General features: G+C 41.4%; 1 protein-coding gene across 6 annotated transcripts in view; it reads left to right on the top strand.

Annotated features, from left to right (window-relative positions):
- Nucleotides 1-16,775, top strand: part of SYT16 (synaptotagmin 16) — a 249,390-nt gene that overhangs the window by 96,118 nt on the left and 136,497 nt on the right. The window contains exon 1 of one of the 6 annotated variants that reach the window (XM_053224527.1): nt 1,142-2,106. The exons of the other annotated variants lie outside the window; for them this stretch is intronic. The gene's annotated coding sequence lies outside the window, so the exon portion shown is untranslated. Of the gene's footprint in view, nt 1-1,141; nt 2,107-16,775 lie in introns of those variants that run through there. 6 annotated transcript variants of the gene reach the window in all.

The following is a 16,775-nucleotide window of genomic DNA, read 5'->3' on the forward strand; positions in this document are numbered from 1 at the left end:
TTCAAGGAAAGGAGTTGTTTTTTCTTCATCATTGTGGATATTTCACAAGAGTGGAAAACTTGAAAATTCAAGGACTAGAGTCATGGTTCAAATTGTGTAACACCATTGTGTATACTTTATGAGGGTAGAGACTTTCTCTCCCTCAATACTGACTAGACTATCAATGAAAGAATATTGCCTAAATGAGCAAATTGAATAAATGAATTGTCAACAATGGTGGGTGATGTGACTTAACAGCACATGTGTAGAAGATATAGGGGTTTTAGTTAACTTAGGACTCAGTAGGAGTTTAAGTTGTGTCTTCCAAAAAATTGAGATAACAGATGCTAGAAAGTAAAATAAGGTTGATCCTGCCCGAATTAATGTGCACAATGATAGTAGAATACATGCTTTTCCTGGTTGAACTTCATGGGAAACATAGTATTTAGTCTTTAGTGCCACACAGTGAAAGACATAGAAGGCATCAAAGTATGAATTAATCATGAAATCTCAGATTGGAGTGAACTTCAGAGGATATGTATTCCAATTCCCCTTCTGATTCTTGGATACCCTCTACCATACCCCTAACAAGTGAGAATCCAGTCTCTGTACCTTCCCAGTGATGGGAAACTTAATTCAGTTTGAGGCATACCATTTCATTTTTCAGAACATTCTTTGTCTATGCTTTGGGAAAAGATGAGTGTGACCAGGAAAATAAAAGAGTGTAAAAATAATGTCTGATGAAGGCCACTTGCAAGGAGAGCACCTACCAATTTTTAGAAGAGCTGTAATTGTGAAAGAGGAATTGTTTTTGTGTTTGCTTAATAGAAGAAGTGGACCTAAGCATGGGCCAGATATTACCTCTGAAGCAGAGGACCTCAGAAGGTTTTATGGGGATGGATTTTAGGGGAATGCCAATACATTCTATGAATGGATTTACAAAATTTTGTTTGTGTATTTTTCTCTTCTGGGAGAGAATTGAAAGCCTTTATCAGTTTTGAAGGGGATTCTTAGTTCCAGAGATTGGAACCACTGTGCTGAGGCTTATAACTCTGAGTTTGTATGCTTTTTTCAAAAGTATGTATGAAAATAAAATGCCAGTTCTTTCATACATAGGGAAAATAGACTAATTAGACATCCTATAACAATTTCTCAGCTGTACTTAAATTACTTCTTTTGTATGAAGTGGGAGTATTTAAAATCTATTACAACTCAACAATAATGGCCCTTCATGCCACATAATTTCACCTGATTTGTTTCACAGAGTAACAGCTCAGTTACTTTTCCTGGATTCAGTTTTACTTGTGACCTTCTGTGATCCTCCAGGACTTAAATTCCTGGAAGTGTGGCTTTATCTCAGCCTGAAGCTCTATAGAGCTATTCAGTGAAGAAATGAGTGATTAATATTTGGGAAATAATGTATTTTGCTTCCATGTTATGATATTCATGGGAGACTAGGTATTTTGTCTCCATCAAAATCCTGGCTGTGATCTTGAACTTGTGTTTCATTGTAGGGGCTGTAGGCACCAATGAGAGAAACAAAGCACTCTTATGATTAGCAAAATATTTATGGACAGAGTCTGAGTTTAGCCAGGACAGCAAATTACATCTGTTCCCTAAAGGGAATAGTTACTTACGGTTCAATAGGAAATGAATAAAAATTTGGAGCAAATTTATCAGGAAGATAATTTTGCTCATAAAGAGAGAACTAATAATGCCACTGAACAGGTGGTTATGAAGTTGAGAAAGAATTATTAAATGAGTCAGGCAGAAGGTTGCAGTAGCTATCATGGTGAGTCAGACCAGTTTCTCTACCTCCTCTTTAGCAAACATTCCTTTGGTGATTCTTACACTCAAATAAGCATCTAAATTTCCTTCACCCCTTTTAGATGGGAGATGTTTTGTGCAGTTGGAGTGTGCATTATTCACTCCAACGAGGGTAAAAAGATATTAGGACCTAGAATTAGGAAAAAATTAATAACCTTGAGTTAGAAGAAGGGGAAGTATGGGTGCATTTTCAAGGAATATTTAGGTAGCCTTGAAGCAATTACTGAATCAACTCTTTCTCAAGGAAATACCATACCTGGTTTAACCTACTTTGTGGTTGTGAATGCTCCACAGAGCCAGGTGAGTTGTCAACAACTCTTGGGCTAACATTGGTGTCTTAAGGGAAGGGGGACGGTTTTCTTTGAAAGTAGTATATGAACCATAAGGTGTAAAATTGGTATTTAATCTATTAAAATTATGTTTTATTCTGAATTAATTTGGGAATTTTTGATTGCTGAGGGTTTAACCCCTGGTGGATCTGTGTCATGTTAATTCATCTGACTGTGATGGGAAACAGAGGGAGGTTAGGAGTTGGAGCTAGATGGAGGCTGGAGGTGGAGGGATGCCAGAAAGGAGAGAGAGGAAGTTGACCAGAGCTGTAGTAGGACTGCATTGCTTTGCCCTCTTGTCACTGGAGATAGGAATGGACATTCAGGGACCCTAAGGGAAGTAGGTGTTAGAAAACTGTTCAGTATGCAGCAATTTGTAGGAAGATAGTATATAACCAAAGTTTCACTTCTCTGCTTGTGTCAAGTTTTAAACTTGCCCTTCAGACTTTGCCCTTGATACAGCCTCTGTTTAGCCTACTTTCTATGTGTCTGATTACCCAGCCAGGTGTATTATTAGTGATCTATAGTCCCCAGAAATCCGACGACAACATGGTTTGGCATTTGAGGACACCTGAATCTTTTACTTCTAGGTGAGAAGGCCACTCTTCCCGGGATTGGCAGGAGAAGGTGGTGGCAATTACATTTTGTTCTAGTTTGCAAAGCTGGTTTTTTTCTGTAAGATTGGCTCATGTTTGTAGATATTGGCCATTCCTCCATTCAAAGGTACACTGGAGAGGTCTGTTTATTTTTTTTTAATAACCTGGGTTAAGAACTGAGCATTGCTTTCTTTGGAGGCTAGTGTATAGAAAGAATACAGCTTGTTATCAGGAACATGATAATGAGGATAAGTACATAAATAAGGATAAAAGCACATGTCGAAGCACTGTCTCCTGCAGGAAGAATGGCGATTTAATAGACAGAAGCCTGACACTTCCTGTGTGCATAGTCATTACTGACAACCTGTGAGTGTGTGTGTGTGAGTGTGGGGAAGTACTTTGTACCATGGAGGAAGAACATTGCTAAATGTCTATGAAAAATCCTCATGCTAACCAAATTTTTGCTGCTTTGCCTGCTCAACAGTGGCTTAGTTTTGCTTTTCTATCCATTCTGAGGCCCAACAGAATAGTGGTTCAGAGACTACTAGTGAAGAAACTTCTGATTATTAGTTATGTAGCCATCTCTCCTAGCTGTGCTCAGTATCTCTCTGTAAGAACTGTTAGAGCAGGGGCACCTGGGTGGCTCTGACTGACTCTTGATCTGGGCTTAGGTCATGATCTCACAGTTCATGGGATTGAGCCCCTTATAGGGCTCTTCACTGACAGCATGGAGCCTGCTTGGGATTCTCTCTCTCCCTCTCTGCCCCTCCCCTGCTTGCTCTCTCTCTCTCTCTCTCTCTCTCTCTCTCTCAAAATAAATAAATAAACATAAAAAAAAAAAAAAACTGGCCGAGCAGATTCTGTGACTAGTTTTCTAGTCAAGCCTGCTCACTAACCTCTCAGGTTTGGCAGACCAGACAAACATTATTGGAGTCACTGGAGGTTTGAGTGGTGGATATGAAATGAGGAAAGAAAATTCTAGGTATCTATGATTTCATACAGTGAGATGGACAGGAATAGATGAAATATGTGTGTTGTATGAAGAAGAGAATGTGTACTGGGCAGGTGAAAAAGACAGATTCAGAGGCCATGTGAGGAAGACTAGCCTGGGAGTTGGGCCATTGGTAAAGTGGCCTTGGGCAAGTCATTAATTCTTTTCCTCAGTGGCCTCATGTTTAAGAGGCTGTTGAATTCACTCTTAGGACCCCTCTGGATCTAAATATTACCCACATCCCTCCTTCTGGGCTTTAAATGTTTCAGGGGAGAATATTTGCTTCAGTAGTAGTTAGACAAAACCAAAACTGATACGACCAATACTTTTTTATTTTTTAAACACTTTTTTTTCTTTTTTCTGTGCTCCCTGATTTAGAGCGAAGGCACGTCTGAAATATATTAGATTTATGTTACCACTGCATTGATAGAGCATTTGTGTACCTGGTCAGTATGTGTTATGAGAAGCCTGAAATGTGGCTTTGGGTGATCAAATGGGTTTTCTTAGTTTTCTCCATGAGTACTTCTAAAAAGCATTCCCCAAATTAGCTGTAAGAGTGATTTAAAACTTCTGGTATCTTAAATGTTTTCAAATGTTGTTTAATTGCCTTTTTTCCCTTTTCTTTTTTTTTTTCTGAAGAAAATAGTTAAGACTTCTGAAAATATACCACAGTCTTTGTAGAACTCAGTTCACCAGATTGAATTATATATAAAGCAGTTATGTGGTGCCATTAACTTAGAGGAGTACTTTAGAATTTCTGGAAACATAAGGCAGTTTTTCCTATGGATTTACTTGAGTGAGAAGGGGGCCAGCTTGGTTAATCCACCTTGGGAATAATCCTTCTTGCCCTGTGTAGTGCTCACATCTAACATTCTTTACCTGTGGACGCTGGGTACAAAGTGAAGATATCCTAAAGAAAGACTTCTTGCCATGTGATTCATGCTAGAGCAGACAGTTTGCCCTGCTTATCTCTTTTGCTTCATCCAGGAGCTTTCTGTGCTGCTGTATCTCACTTCTTTTTATCCAGTCCAGACCTCCTTCCAGACCATCTGCTCACAGAGCCAAATGCTACTGGGAATGTCTACTCACGTCTCATGAGTCCTTCAAGTACCACATGCATCCACATTGCTATCTTTCTCTGTCAGCTGGTCCCTTGCATGTGTTTCCTGTCTTTGCGAGTGGTAACAGCTTCCATCTGCCACTTAGGCTCCAACTCACTCCCAATTTCTGATTGGCTACCAAACCTTGGAGGTTTCAACCTCCTATCTGATGGAACTGCCTTTTCCACCCTATTTGAATTGCTATTGCCATCCTTCAGGCTCTCCTTTGGATCAATGTAATGATTTTTAAATTGGCTGTATAGGCAGAATAATGCTCGCCCCTCCCCAAGAGGTTCATATCCTAATCCCCAGAACCTGTGAATGTGTTAGGTTCCATGACAAAGGGTAATTAAGGTTGCTAATCAACTGACCTTATAAAATACAGAGAGTGGCCTGGATAATGCAGGTGGGACCAATATAATCACAAAAGTCCACACAAATAGAAGAGGGAAGCAGAAGTGGAGCTCAGAGTGGTGCACCTGGAGGTCTTGATCTGCCCTTGCTGGCTCTGATGGGGAAAGAAAGGGCCATCCACCAAGGAATCCAAGCTGCTTCTAGAAGCAGAAGACAAGGTAGCGAATTCTCCCCTAGAGCCTCCAGAAAGGAAGGCAGCTCTGTTGACACCTTGATCTTGGCCCAGAGAGACCCTTTTTGGACTTTTGACCTACAGAACTGGAAGATAACAAATCTGTGTTTTAAGTCACTAAGTTTGCAATAACTTGTTAAAGCAGCAATAGGAAGGAAACTAATACCCTGACCTTCCTACTTCTCTTTTGCCCCCATTCTCAGTCTACTTGCAGAGCTGATGTTACTCCCTGGTCTTTAGAACTGTTTGATGGTCCCACCACCTCTGCATTGTCTTTGTTTACTCAGTGTCTCAACACTTGGTACATAGGAGGCAATGAGTCAGTGTTTAATGAATAAATGCAAACAGCCCATTTTCAGCATTGTGGTACAATTCATGATTTTCAATTTGAGGAGATAAAACTAAGGTAATCAACTGATTTTTAGTTTTATACATCCCTTTCTGGGAACAGGATGAAGCAAACACATATGCTGTCTTTTCTTTTTTAAGCTTCTATTGGTTTTAAGTTACATTATAGCATTTTGTTATGATCAATTTGATGAATTAAAAAAATATATCCCGCGAAGACCACTGTTATTATTTTGATGTGTGACTTCCTAGTTATTTCTATGTCTGCATCTATATTTTTTAAAAAGGATATTTCACATATTTGGAAACTTTTGACTTAGTGTAGTCTGAACATTTTTCTTGCAGCCCTTTTAATGGATGCACAGAATTCCTTTGTGTGGCTGCTTTAAACTTCATTTAACACCTTTCACATGTTATTGAACTTTTGTTTCCAATTCTTCTCTATTATGAACAGCACTGCAACTAATATCTTTTCAGTATCATCATGCATACCTATGATTATTTCCTTGGTAAATTCTTAGAATGTAATACCTGGGTCAGAGACTCTGCAATTTTTATGGTGTTTGATACGTATCACAAAACTGCCCTCCAGGAAAATCGCACCAGTTTGCGCTGCCACCAGCGGTGTTCTTTCATCCAGTTGACCTTCATGCTCTTGACATCTTCTGGATATATGGCAGGGCTAGAGAGCATGACATCAAAGGTGACAAGAGGATTGTTTTACATTGAAGGTGGGCACTGCTTTAACCAGTTGAACACAGACTGGGAGCTGTGGTCACTAGCCAGCACACCCAGCTCCTTTGTAACTGAGACATCCTCCTGTCCTCTCTCCAGAGGATTGGTGCCATTCCTACTCAGAAAAGTGTGTGGGTTGGCCTCCCCTTTCCCAGCACCTCAGCTGCCAGAAACCAAGGGTGGAATCATGGCCCCCACCTGTTTTTATAGACTTCTGGTCTCTTGCAGGAGTCTGTAAAGGAAACTTGGTATGGAGGAAACACAGACCCTCTTATCTCCCTGAGCTCCCCTGTCTCATTTTTACTCCAGACCTTATTTACTCATGAACTTGAGCTACTATGACTCATGTACACAGTTGCCGCATGTTATGCAGTATGGAAGTCTCCTTATGTGGTGAAGTGTGAGTCCCATAAATGTCTGCTGAGTGGACCAGCGTGACATCTCTGCTCACTCAACATGAACGACCAAAGCCTACCAAGCCCAGACTTCCAAGCCCAGGCAGTTTCGACATGGTTGGTAGTTGGCATTGGCTGTGGTTGTCTCTGGAAACACTGACCTGGCATGTACAGAAGCATTAATAAAATATCAAGTTTATTAGTTGCATTCTCTTTTTTGGTGGAATAGTTTTTACCCTGTGAGTGTAGGGAAGCAAGTCTAGTTGCTATGGCAACACAAAGCTTTCAGCCACTTGTTTGTTATATTCCTTTTTTGGTTTATGGAGTGGTCTGTGGAGCCTCTTGAAAGATGTGCTGCTTAGTGTTTGACAGTTACATCAACATGCTGCCTGACAGAGATGAGAGCTGGGTGAAGGCAAAGGGACAGGCCACAAAGCTCCTTTCTCATTGTTTGCTTTCACAAAGATTCTGGCTTTGGAAAGAGGGCACCTGAATCTGGAGCAAGGACTATCACTCTGTGTCTCTAAAATTACAAAGGAAAATCATTGACAGTTGGAGCCACCAAACTTGTCTTTTTCATCCTGTTTTCCCACCTTTCCACCCCCGTCCCTAGATGTGGGAACATATAATGAAGTTATTTTCTCTTGAAAATCTAAGGTGTGAAAACTACTCTAACCAGCCCATGGACCCTGAAACAAAGGAGGTGTTGGGAAAAACAAAACAAAGTTGGCCTTTTCAGGGTAGGAAGTCCCACCGTTGCCTTCTTGCCTGTGCTCTGAGGAAAGTGTGTGCCTACTGTGTGGTCCTTACCCAGCAAAAACACCTGGTTGTGTGTGGGAATCTGCAGTTCCTTAGACTCCGGGGACCTGGACCTGTTTTTTGTGGGTTGGTTCAGTGTGGACAGTGAAATTTAGGTTATCAGACATTTCTAGGATTGCTTACATGGCCAATCATTTGAACATTAGAAAAAACTATTTTCTTTCTTTTTTTTTTCAATATATGAAGTTTATTGTCAAATTGGTTTCCATACAACACCCAGTGCTCATCCCAAAAGGTGCCCTCCTCAGTACCCATCACCCACCCTCCCCTCCCTCCCACCCCCCATCAACCCTCAGTTTGTTCTCAGTTTTTAAGAGTCTCTTATGATTTGGCTCTCATTTTCAATTTGAGGTAAAAGTAAATTTCTATAGCAGAAAAATTATAAAGATACAAAATAAGGAGAAAATTTTAAAAATCACCTGTATTTCATTCTCACAACCCTCAAATTAACATTTTGGTGCACATTTTATATGTGTGTATGTATGTGTGCATGTGCATATATATGTACATATGTGTGCCCATATATGTGCATGCATTCATATATGTGCATCGCTGTTGTTTTTGTAGAAACATGGTATTTTGCTGCATATACTTTGCCTGTATAAATTTTTCATTCGACTATGTATCATGAGGTATTTCCATGCCTATAATAACTCTAATGATTGCATAATCTTTTAAAAAATTCACATAGATATATTTTGGTCTGGTTCAACCCTTCTTTCAATGTTTGATATTTAGGTAGTTTCTGATTTTCTATTTCTTCAAACAATTCTGAGCTTCCCTTCTCATGTGCCTCTATGTAAATATCTTTAAAAAGTACCCAGAAAATCAGCAAGTGCTCATTAAATATTAGTTATCTAAAATCTTTTTTCAAACTGGAGAATCAGTGTGAGAAAAACCCTCTAATGACTGAAAACATGGAACACTTTATGAACATTTCAATCCTAAAGCTGCCATGTTGCTACAGACTTGAGGCATGGTTATGCAAAGGAAACTACAGGAAGAGGTCTGGTTTGGGACTACACTGGTGGGTAAAATGTACTGTAGAATGCATCAAGCTGCATTGCACCAGGTGCCAAGGAGATGACCCTGCAGCATGGGATGCAGCATAGTGGACAGAGATTGGCTTGGGACTGAGGCAAGCTCAGTTTTCCTGATTCTCCCACTAATTTGCTTGTACAACCTTGCACAAGTTCTCTTTCCTCATCTGTAAAGTGATAGAATTGTTCTGATTGACCTCTGAGGTTTCTTTCCTATCTAAAACTCAGTGGCTTGAAGCCAACTCTGCTCTGTTTAATTCATCTGTGATAAGCAGAATGGACCTTTAATATACCTACTAGAGTTTAAAACTGTGTAGCCTAGGCAAATTACAACAGTTTTCCTGTAGTGAACCCTAACACTGTTCAGTGAAAGAAGACTTTCGCTTGCCCACCGTCCATTCCTTCTTTCCTCTTAATTTTGCCTGAGGGAGTCACCACTACCCATTGCAGATAGTTTGGGTGGTACTTTGTATTAAGTAGCTCCCCCAGCTAAGAGGTCTGTGTGTCCCACCAGCAGATACTCAGAGCCCCACAATAATCAAAGCTTATTTGCATTGATAGCAGTTCCCTATCCTGTCCTGTCCACATGCCCAAACTGCTCTCACTGTTTTTCCATGTTATTGTTCCCTTTTCTTTCTAATCTGTGGACTTTGGATATCTTTTCATCAAAGTCTGGTTTACTTTTTAGCCAGAATAGGATTCTGTTGTTGATAGGGAAAACCCTACCCCTTCATTGCTGGTGCTGGCCTTGTCATAGTTCTCCAGTTGACCAGGCCTTTGTGACCAGCAGGCAGATCACTCCCATCTCACTAAGCTTGTGTGTCATGATCTGTGTAACTGATGGTAATGAAACCAATCTAGTGAGGTTGTTGGTGGAGGTGGGGGGGGGGGTCAAGGTGGACTGGACCACGTGATACTGTAAGGGTAGGGTTGGCACACATTAGAAGCGTGATGAATGTTAGTTTTCCTTCAACAAGGAGTTTCATTAGGAAGGTGCTTGGACTGTGAATTTGAAACCTTCACTCGAATATGTCACATATGGGGGCACCTGGGTGGCTCAGTAGGTTGAGCATCTGACTTCGGCTCAGGTCATGATCTCACTGTCCGTGAGTTCGAGCCCCGCGTCGGGCTCTGTCCTGACAGCTTGGAGCCTGGAGCCCGTTTCGGATTCTGTGTCTCCCTCTCTCTCTGCCCCTCCCCTGTTCATACTCTGTCTCTCTGTCTCAAAAATAAATAAATGTTAAAAAAAATTTGAATATGTCACATATGGACCCTAAATCAATAGACTTAGAAAGATGTTTCTGATAATAATTGTGCTTAGTTTGTTCTTAATCTTTCTTCATATCATGGTGAGCACATAGTAGGTGCTTTCTAAATACAAATTCTTTTGAATGGCTTTTAAAAACCCTTAACAATGACATAGGAGAACATTTGTTATACACGTTCTTAGTATTACACTTTTCATAATTGTTACTGTTTTAATAAATTGAGCAAAGGGCACAAATATTCTGGCCCTTTGACCAGAGCTTAGAAATATTTTCACCGGAAGAGCCTTTATTTAACTATATTGCTTTAATGGAATTTGAGATGTGCAGGAACGTTTTAATTATCAGAATCTTCTTTAGAGAAAGCCTCTGAGATTTGAGACCAGTTTACATATTATTATATGAATCACAGTTTGCTTTAAGAGCTTATCTAAATCCCATGTGTTTGAAGGGAAAAGGGAACTCAGAATGAATCCATCTAATTTTCAGCTTTTTTCCTAGGAGAGATTCATGATTGAAAGTCAGAATGGGGTTATGTGCTGCCTTTTTTCATGGTTTCTAGTGGAAGTTATAGGGTTTCCATAGTAATGCGCAAGGACTCCTCATTTCCTGCCATGATTTCCTAGCAAACAGAAGAGCACTGGTAACTATGGTTTAGTGTAAGTGACAAAGTTGACAGCAGATCATGCTAAATTTGTTCTGGCTGTTCAGGGATGGGTAGGGTAGAGCACTGTACTGTCAACCAAAGGTGGCGACTCCCAGCTTCACAAGGCAAATAACATGTTTCCTGATAGTCCAGTGGCAATGGCAGAGAACACTTGGCGTTTTGACTAGGGGTGAGGCAGGTGCGGTCCTGCCATATTGCCCCTGAGATCCACTAAAGAGTTTGCATTTGAAGAAATACTGATGTTGCTACAGTTTCTATCTTCTCCTCCTCCCCTCCCTCCCTCCCTCTCACTTGTTTTCTCCCCCTACCCCACTTGTCCTGTGGCCATCCCCTCTGCTCCCTGCTCCATCTCTTCCCTTTCTGTGCTCTTATAGCCACAGTTTCAGCTGTTCAGAAGGCAGAGGATAGTGGCACAGGATGGTGGCTCAGTATCCTGGGGAGTGGGGTCATACGTCTGGCCACCGTTCCTGGCATCTTTCTGTTACCCTCAGGCTGCTGGGCCTGGCATGTTCCCTTCCTGTGACAATTCAGCCTGTTTTCAGGTTTCCTAAAAATAGCAGCATTCTACCTCATGTCACAAGGTGTACCTGCACATCCTTGTTTTGTTAAATCTGAACAAAGTGTTCCCATTGGTGAATTTAGAGGCACTAAAAAAGCCTCCTCAGCAGCTGTCCAGCCGAAGTATGCATTTGTCTTATAGACAACAAAGCCAGCAGAAATGAGTGAGCTAGGAACAATGCTATCACCCACCTTGCTGCTGGTTCGGTGGGACTTCCCAGTGGGCCATGATGTCTCTGTGATTCCATTTGCAAGAGCTTCAAAGTTTGCATTTGCTTTAGACTCATGTTGTTTTGAAATAGTATTCCATCATGATTTTCAAAGTTGGTTATCATTCAAAATCACCGGAGCAAGCACAGTGTTAATGGCAACCATATCTGGCAGTTTGTAGCTTTTTTCTCTGCTTACTTAACAGAGTGAAGTGATTTAATAAGTTCTAGAAAAGTCAACGTGATCCTTTGTCTCAGGAGACGACTAATTTCCTTACCTTGCCACTCATGAAGGGAAGTCTCCTGAAAGTAAGAGACTTGAGAGCTGTAAGACTTACTTAGCTTTTAGATTTTATTTAAATGTTGTCAACTCCTACCTGTGTTCTACCTCTCTTGCTCTTTTGGTTAAAATCACTGAAGCATATGCTGAGAAAGTTGTTGATGACCTCAGGGCCAGTCAAGGTAATTATCTTGGCACACACCTACTTTAGATGGTCAGGAAGCCCTCTTCTGCCTTTCCACGCAGACCTGGTGAATATTGGGAGTTCCCAGTAGGAGTATGGTTTCAAAGGCATAAGTGGAAATTCATATTTGGTACCAGACTCCCCAGATGTGAGGCGGCTTTTGGCTTTTTAGTCCAGAGAACTGGAGGAAAAAAGGGAGAATGGAAACTCCTCCTTGCTGCAACAGTGGGAAACTCCAGAGTCATGTTTATGGGCAAGCTTAGAATCCATTCACTCACAGAACTCCATCCATCACCTGCTTGCACAGGTGGTGGTGGAGGGGGGAGGTTAAGCCTGACATATGAGTGTCCTGCCTTGGAGGATGTTGTGCTGCAGTGAGGAACACCCACTCATATTTTCATCTGATGCCTCTTTGGAGCTGCCTCCTCTCTTCTCTCTCTCTCTGTCTCTCTCTCTCTCTCTGTCTCTCTCTCTCCCTTCCTCATTCCCTCCCTCCCTCCCTCCCTCTCTGTCTCTTACACACACACACACACACACACACACACACACACACACACACACACACGGTATTACAGGGAGGAAACTTGAAGGGTGGAGATCACACACATTTAGCCTGTAAGCTTAGTATCCAAAGTTAAAGAAACTTTTAAGAAGTAAGATGCTTAAACAGGGTAGAACTGCTACAGACTCTCTCTTCACACATTTTCCTCTCACCCCCTTCCCTGGTGTTTAGTGAATGGTACTCTACTCAAGCACCATGACAGATGCTTTATGAGACTGGGGATGAGGCAGGGTAGAGAGTGCCAGCCTTACTTTCAAGTTCTTTACGATGCGGAAATGCTTTAGCTATAAAAGGCTGCTTAGCTTGCCGGGTATTAAATGGTCATCATGTAGGTGGTGTGGAAATGCTATACAGTTCATCTTCATAGTTGGTTGGAGGGAGACATGTAAGAGGGGACTTGGAGTAGGAAGGCATTCTTAGGAAGAAGTTGGGTTATAGGGTCAGAGGCCTGGTAGTGGACAAGACCATTCTGCCCAGAGGAAGTGAGTTAAGGATGCTAATTTTGTTGAACTATGAGTTTCCCTTGGGGATACAGTGGGATAAACTTGGGAAGTTTGCTTGCAGTTGGACCACATATAGTTTAAAGAGGAATTTAGGCTTTCTCTTGTAGCACAGGAGCTACCGTTAACACAAGTTGAGTGAGAGCAACATGGTACAAATAGTACTTGGTGAGGATGAATCTGGTGTAGTGTTAAGGAAGAATTAGGGGACCGTGAGAGCATTGAAACAGAATCTAAAGACACTTTGTGGTAGGTAGTTCGTAAGAGATACATAAAATACACAAACTGAGGGGTCTTTGTGCTTGGCAACTTGGCTGCAGAAGCCTGCAGGGACTTCAGTCATTTTCTCCTCTGATTGTCAGTCTGTTTTAGGGTCGGGAACAGATACATGTTTATTCAGTAAGACAGCTAATAATTCTCTCATGTACATGTGTGGTTCAAGGGAAGACACCTGTACTAGTCCCTTATGGCTGCCATAACAAGTACCACACCTGAGGTGGCTTCAACAATGGAAATGTATTTTTATAGAGTTCTGGAGAATAGAAGTCCCTGAGCAAGATGTCCACAGGGTTGTTTTCATTCTGAAGCTTCTGTCCTTGGCTTTTAGATGACCATCTTCTCCCCTTGTCTTCACATGGTCTTTTCTTTGTGCACACACATGCCTATGTTTGGATCTCCTCCTCTCATAAAGACATCGACTAGGTGGTTAGGGCCCAGCCACAAGACATCGTTTGAACTTAATTACCTCTTTAAAGACCTTATCTCCAAACATGGTCACAGTCTGAGGTACTGGGGGTTAAGAATTCAACATGAATTTTGGGGGAACACAATTCAATCTATAATAGCACCTATGGACGAAAAAGATGAGGAGCAGCAGGAAGACCAAGGCCAAGCATCTTCCCTGACCCCTTATCCAGGCTCTTGCTCTCTGTTCCTTGTGCTAAAATGGACATCTCCAAACAGAAGTTTCCCGAGCCAGCTTTCTGTCATCCTTTTCTAGGACAATGTAGGCTGATGTCATCTGGGGGATTTTCAACTCCCAATTTTAGGATTAGCAGCCTTTCTCCTTTTTTTGTTTTCATTTTAACTTCTCTGGCAATGCTAGTTTCTTACCACATTTATTCCAGTCGTCTGTTTATGTGCATGATAATTTTTTATAACGATGGGATGGAATCTCTGAAGAGAATTGGAATATATAAAATAAACAGATGCATTAAGGTACAGCTACAGAGTTTTCATAAATGTCTGCCTTTCAGGACTAGTACTTGTTTCTGACTTCTCTCACCTCTACCTCTGAGATGACCTTCTCTTTATTTCTAGTGTTCTCTGTTCCCATCAGCTGGCTGAGGCTGGGGCCTCAGGTCCCTATGTCCTCGCGTCTAAATTCTCATTCTACTTGGGACCTTGGGCCCAAACTGCTTTTTTTCATAGTCACCTGAGCCCCTGCTGACAGTGTTTATTTCATTCTAGCCTGAAAAAACCCATAATGAGTGAAATGATTAGAACTGGGGGCTCCAGACAGACTACCAGGGTCAAATCCTGGCTCTGACACTTTGTCCTCTGCAACTTTGGATATGTTACTCTCCAAACCTCAGTTTTTTTCTCATGTGTTAAGTGAGGATAATAATAGTTCTGACCTCAGAGGACTGTGAGATTTAAATGAGTGTAAAGTGCCTGGCACATAGTAAATGCCATGTGAGTGTAAACTGTAATAATTATTATTTTGCTTGCCTTTGTTCTGAGTAGCTTCCTTGGAGATTCAGATCTTGTTTGGCTCTTTCTACATTTCCCCCCTACCAGGCTTCCCTTTTGTAACCCAGGCAGGGGTGGGCAGGCTTCCCTGGAATCCTCCTCAGACCAGCTGTCCGTTTATTAGAATGATAAGCAGAAGTAGTTGACAAGGTCTATAAATTGTGCTTGTCTTGGGGGCAGTTCTGCTGGCACAGTCCCAAACAGGCTCTGCTTGAGCCTTTGCCTTCTGCTCAGGCCAGGAGAGCAGTTCCCTATGTAGCCAATCATGAGCCCTTGGAGTTTCCACAAAAAGGTGGTGCTGCTCAGGCCATAGCAGAGACATTTGCCCTTTTCCTTTGCAGTAGTACCACCTTTTTAAACCCAGCAGACTTTTATGATCGAAGGAAAAGTTTGGAATGGTCTGTCACAATGGGGAGGGGTAGCTCTTCTTCTCATCTTAGTTGGGGTCTGCAGGGCACACATCTCTGTTGGTGAAGGTAAGGTTCAATGCCTTTTTCAGTTTGAACAGGCTTCTGCATGATCACAGTCCTGGTATGCAAACACCAGCTCCTCTTCTTCTTGGGCAGACTTCTGCTGGGGACCTTGTAAGTCAGTAAGTGGCCCCTAGTGGACCCCTAGTGAGACACTCCATAATCACAGGGTCCTTAAGAGCTCCAAGATTCATAGCTTTACCATCAAGGCACAAACTCATGTACAAATGAGTACTAATTCAGGTATACACCAGTGTCTTCACTCTTGAGATTGCTCATTGCCTTGGGCAAAGGGTGACCGTTTTAATCTTTGAATTCTGCATTCTTAACCTTGTTCTTCCCTGAAATCCGAGATTGATTTTGTAATCCCTAATGACTTTGTGACAAGTTCTTTATCTTTCTTCCTTCCTCCAACATGCTCCTGCTTCCACAGGGTAGAGCCTCCTGCTCGGCACCTCTTGCTCAGCCTGTGGCTTCCATCTTAACTAGTTAAACAGAATCTCCCTTTATTTCTTCTTAGCTCTGTGGCTCATTTAGTGCCTCCTTCCCAGTCTCCAGCTCTCCCCCAAGAGGAGGGCCCCATTACCAAGGCTACAAATGTGCCCCTTTCCCCACAGCAAGTGCTAATGCATCTATCTCAGTGAGGTGTAGGGCAGGCCCTTAATTTCTAGTCAGGACAATTGAAATGATTTATCATAAAGATGATATTTAAATACAAGTCAACAAGCCTTTCAGAAAATATCTGGAGCCAAATGAAATTCATCCAAGGGCAGAAGAGTTTCCTTGCCTTTGCCAAGCAAGGCTTCTTTGGCCATATGTACAAAAATATTACTCATCAATCAAACTAATTTATTTACCAATGTTAAAGATGTTCAAAAAATTGGCCAGAGCACACTACCTTCCTGTAGTTTGACAAGGCATATTATATAAATTACACATTTCAGATATTGGTCTTATTTTTATTTTAGAACTGTTAATAAGATAAAGTATTGCTTATAGAAAATGGGCTGTTTTAAAAGCAAGTTATTGGAATGTTTCTTGCTAAGTCACTCAACCTCCTTTAAAATTTTTTCTCATTTTACAACAATTGATCTTTATATCCCCTTCTTCAAGTCTCATTTTGTGTAAAATACATTTTCCATGAGTGAAGCCTTCCTTGAAAATCTTTATTAAACTTCCTGGGGTTCAGAATCCAATGCAGTCATGAGTGGGTGCTCAGTAAACAGGTTGGTTTTACGTGTGGGAGAACAGGCTGTATTCAATCTTTACTCTCTTCAGTGGCGATCTCAGTGGTGTTATCAAAATGGGACTCCACTAGGTTTAAATAATGAAAGTTCAGCTGGGAGAGATGTTAGATAAGTTGAGAGATAAATTTCCTCTTCTGTTTTTGTACTCACAGCAGGATTCTGAAACAGAATCTCTGTGGGAGTTTAGGTAGTTGCAATCTTATCAAAGATATGTACAGAATATTTTTTTGGTTTTGAATTGATATTTCAGTGAATGCTTTCTTAAACCTGGGATGGGAGTTGAAAGGAGAAAAATTGGAGAGAATGTCTTGAGATGTTTTAATGCATTCTGAGAAG

This window comes from Acinonyx jubatus, chromosome B3 (assembly GCF_027475565.1).
Source record: "Acinonyx jubatus isolate Ajub_Pintada_27869175 chromosome B3, VMU_Ajub_asm_v1.0, whole genome shotgun sequence".
NCBI classification, from domain to species: Eukaryota; Metazoa; Chordata; class Mammalia; order Carnivora; family Felidae; genus Acinonyx; species Acinonyx jubatus.